The following is a 5,000-nucleotide window of genomic DNA, read 5'->3' as shown; positions in this document are numbered from 1 at the left end:
AATTCACAGAATTATCTTTTATTCAAGCTGGAAAAGGAATCATTTTTCTATCATATATCATGATATACATATGAATATAAAAAGGAAATAAAGCTAATAATATATGAATATCGTTAGTCAACCGCAATGCAATAGTGAATCTCATATTAACACAAAAACTTTTACTATCTGTGGGAAACAAAGGAAAAGATGACTATTGTAAAATAAAATGAGAAGAGAGAGAGAGAGAGAGAGAGAGAGAGAGAGAGAGAGAGAGAGAGAGAGAGAGAGAGAGAGAGAAATAACAAAATCCCACGTAAAAAGTATTCGTGGTGTTAATTCTTAATAAAGAGAATTAAGACCATATGAACACCTGGGGGTTGGCTGTTTTCGTGCATAAGGCTGACTTAATCTGTACCAAGAAATCGCCGAAGAAAGTTTGAATCCAGATTTACCCCTGAGGGAAAATCCTGTTTATAAAGAGCCGATCTTGTCGATGATAGAAAGCTTAAGGTTGGGATATCCTTTCATTCAACCAAGGTGGTTTTTTAAATTCTATATTCAAGGATTATAAAGTTTGTATTACATAAGCCGTTTTCACAGATAGTTATTCATTTGCATTGGAAGTAAAGTGTTTTTTTAATTTAATATTCAAAGATTATCAAAACGGTATGCTAGCAGTTTTATAGATGGGTATTCATATACATTTTGAGTAAATTTGGAAAATAATGCCAATTGTATATAAATACATTCTTTCGATATCATTTTTTAAGTGTGATGTGCTTTGATTTTCTACAGCTATTGAATTCATGCTATGTAAACTTTCATTAACAGCGGTTATCTGCTGTTACCCGCAGGAACAAATTATTCCGTAATACGAATAATATTCAAGCTTGTCGGATTTACTTCTCAATCATTAGTATCCAATATGAAAATGATAAATATTTCAATAGTTTATCTATCCGTTTCATTTAATCAGATAGAACCATACCTCTTGATTAGGGCTGAAGGAAACACTTTTGAAAATGAATGGAGTTTCGTTTTTGAATATAAAATATCATAATCTTCATTAAATGCAGTTTATTTATCATCACATTTGCGATCAGACAATGGGCAGATACTTTAGAAGCGGCTATTTTGTAGGTATCTTTGTCATTCAAAGGCATTCAAACATTTTATTGGCAATATTTTCTATAAACTGAAACCCCTTTCAAAGCAATAGAGAGAGAGAGAAAGAGAGTGCTAGGCAGAGGTTTGCAGCAATTCACTATTTTTAATAATTTCTGACACTTTGTAATTTAACGATTCCGCGTAATTAGAAAGTCCATTTTTCACTTGATCTTTCTTCCATGGTAGAGTTAATTATTGTAGACTCATTTTGATAAGAAAGCTTGAAAGAGCTTGAAAGTTTATGCCAAAAAGATGAAATACTCTATATAAGATAGTTGAAACATAATGGTATTTCAGTCATCCCGAAGGGTATGGTTGTAATTTTATGATCGTCAATAATTTCTAAACAATGAATGTATCGCTTTGTAGTAATCGCTATAATTTTTTTTACCACTATTTATCCTAAAATAATATATATATATATATATATATATATATATATATATATATATATATATATATATATATATTTATATATATATATATATATATATATATATATATACATACATATATATATATATATATATATATATATACATATATATATATATATATATATGTATCTATATATATATATATATATATATATATATATATATATATATATATATATATATTATATCTATATTCCATGATGAATATAATTTTATCCTAGTTGGTATCTCTTGTCACGTATTTCCATCCTGTGCTCAGCGTATTACCGTAAAGGTTCAAAGTTTAGTATATCTTAGTTCAACCAGACCAAGGAGCAGTTTTTTTCATCCAAGCTCACTTAGGGCTGGCTCGAAGCATTAGACTTTTATTTACGTGGGTAGGAAACAAATGGTTACTTAGCAACCGGTACCTACAGCTTACTATAGGATCCAAACGACATTATATGGAAAATGAATTTCTGATCACCAGAAATAAATTCCTCTGGTTCCGCATGCCGTAATGTTTCAAAGCAATTTTGGAATAACGAAGAGCTTTGGAACGATTCCATCGATAAGCTGCATAGCGCACAAATTTTAATGAAGGCTAATAAGAGACATGATTATAAGCCGCACCTCTTGTCCTTATCGAAGGAAAAATATGAAGTTCTCCTGAGTTATTAATATTACCAAGTTTTTCAAGAGAAGGCAATTTCTACGAACCCGCCATCCTTCCATCCTCTAAAGAAGTGGGCAAATAGTAACGATTTATCAATGAGAAGTTTTAAAAAATAGCATACGGACACATAAATATTTATGGTATACATATATATATATATATATATATATATATATATATATATATATGTATATATATATATATATAAATCGATATATGGAGAACACTAAGTCATCGTATGCTTGCACTGTATATTAAAGAATCTGGAATCTAAAGCATCCCGTGTTATTGAAGCTACTACGAGCAGTATGAATATATATACGATAAGATGTGTGGATATTTTTTGATACACACTAACAACCACACATACACACACACACACACACACACACACACACACACACAACACACACACATATATATATATATATATATATATATATATATACATATATAATATTCAATCACAATTTATTTGTGATATCCAGTTCACTATACCTAGGGAATAATTTTAGAGCTGAAGAGATTATTTATTGATAATTGCTTCGTCATCAGTGGGTATTCGAACAGACAATTGGTTGGGAAACAAAAATGTACAGTGATTTTTGACCACTGAGCCAGTGCCTCAAATTCCACTGGTGCCAAACATTTATCAATTATATGGCTCCCTTGGGTAGTAGTTATTCAAGCGATGTTAGTGGCTTTATATTTTTGAATTTTGATGGAATGTCTTGGTTTATAAACTTGACAAATAAAAGTTCAACAGATGCGGAAGGTTTAATTCTCTAAATCGAAGAAATAGCCATATCGTCGATGCTACTTCATGATTATTGCAGATCCGCTCCGACAAAAAAAGAAAAAAAAAAAAAAAATCAAAATCTGGTAGAAATGTTGTTGAAAATTCTTTTCTTTCTCTGACCAAATTGAACATTATCGAAGCGATTTAAATGCACGTAATATTGGTGAATACGCATTAAGTCGATTCTTGCATACATCATGAATATCACGTTTCCTTTACTGATCAGAAACATCGTATTTAAGCCCTCAATCGGAGAGTCCGATGCGACACTTCTGAGATAATGACAACTGTCGTATCTCTTTCACCTATTTGCATCACCTTTGAGAAGCCCACATCACAGACTCTCGTCCTTCCTGGTTCTCGTTTTTTGTGAATAACATGAGTGCCGAGAGAGTTGATCGAAACAAAGAGATAAGAGACATATAACTTCAAGTTCACAAATATATTAACTGAGAGGAAGAATGTCAACACCACTACAATTTTTCGAATAAGATAAAAGTATGAAAGAACTAGTATACTGCAGGGCTTATCAAAAGATATTTTGCGAAGCATAGAGACGCGATCGTATAGTTTACAGTGTTCTAACTAAATAAGCTTCGGAGAATGTTTAATGCTAGAATTGGAATGTGAATAATTCCTGTTGTTAGAGCATAGGAAAAGTTCACTACTGGAAAAAATTTAATACATTTCAAAATGAAATATATAATATAAATACACCCCGATGGCAAGGTTAAGTGAACGCGCCAAATATAGAATAATATTCAAATTATAAAACAAAAATTAATGTTCTCTAGAAAATTATTTCGATGATGCATCTGAACATTGACATGTCTCTGTCGTTGTTTATTTCATTGATTTTCTTTTTTAATACTCCAGTAGTAACTCAAAGTTGTTAAGGAAATGGGGATTATCTATAAAAATTTTAATTTATGGTAGAATAATTGGGATTTTGTTATGTTTCTCTACTGTTATTATTCAAAGTCCGTTTTGACATTCTTAATGAAATGAGTGGTAAAAGATCAGTATATATTTATGTTTTGTTTGTATTCATAGTTATAGTTATTCCATTATCTAAATACTCAAAGAAACAGGTAGGAAACCCGAGTCATTTACTTTGCCGTCATTTTTCATTCACATAGTAAATTTTCTTAATGGGACTAATTCAGTTAATTTACGAAAGCTCTTTAAAATTAAGGACCCTTGCTAAATACATACAACATAGCCAACATGTATGAACCTTATCACATTGCGTAGAATTATCTTATTTCACACAGGCTTCAATAACACGGGATGGTTTAGATTCCAGATTCTTTAATATACAGTGCAATCATACGAAAACTTAGTGTTCTTCATATATATCTATATATTAATATATATATATATATATATATATATATATATATATATATATATATATATAAATATATTATTATATTTATATATATATTTATATATATATATATATATAGCAATGATATATATATATATAATATATATATATGATATGTATATATATATATATATATATATATATATAATATATATATACTATATATATATATATATATATATATATATATATATATATATATTCATATATATCTATATATATTATTATATATATATATATTATATATATATATATACCTAATAAACGTTTATATGTGTCCGTATGCTATTTTTTTAAACTTGTTATTGATAAATCGTTACTATCTGCCCACTTCTTTGGAGGATGGAAGGATTGCTTCGTGGAAATTGCCTTCTCATGTCTCTTATTAGCCTTCATTAAACTTTGTGCGCGATGGAATCGTTCCAAAGCCCTTCGTTATTCCAAAATTGCTTTGAAACATTACGGCATGCGGAACCAGAGGAATTTATTTCTGGTGATCAGAAATTCATTTTCCATATAATGTCGTTTGGATCCTATAGTAAGCTGTAGGTACCGTTGCTAAGTAACCAT

Source organism: Macrobrachium nipponense, chromosome 4, assembly GCF_015104395.2.
Source record: "Macrobrachium nipponense isolate FS-2020 chromosome 4, ASM1510439v2, whole genome shotgun sequence".
Classification (NCBI taxonomy): Eukaryota; Metazoa; Arthropoda; class Malacostraca; order Decapoda; family Palaemonidae; genus Macrobrachium; species Macrobrachium nipponense.
The sequence above is the reverse complement of the archived record's forward strand: the minus strand, read 5'-3'. Positions refer to the sequence as shown.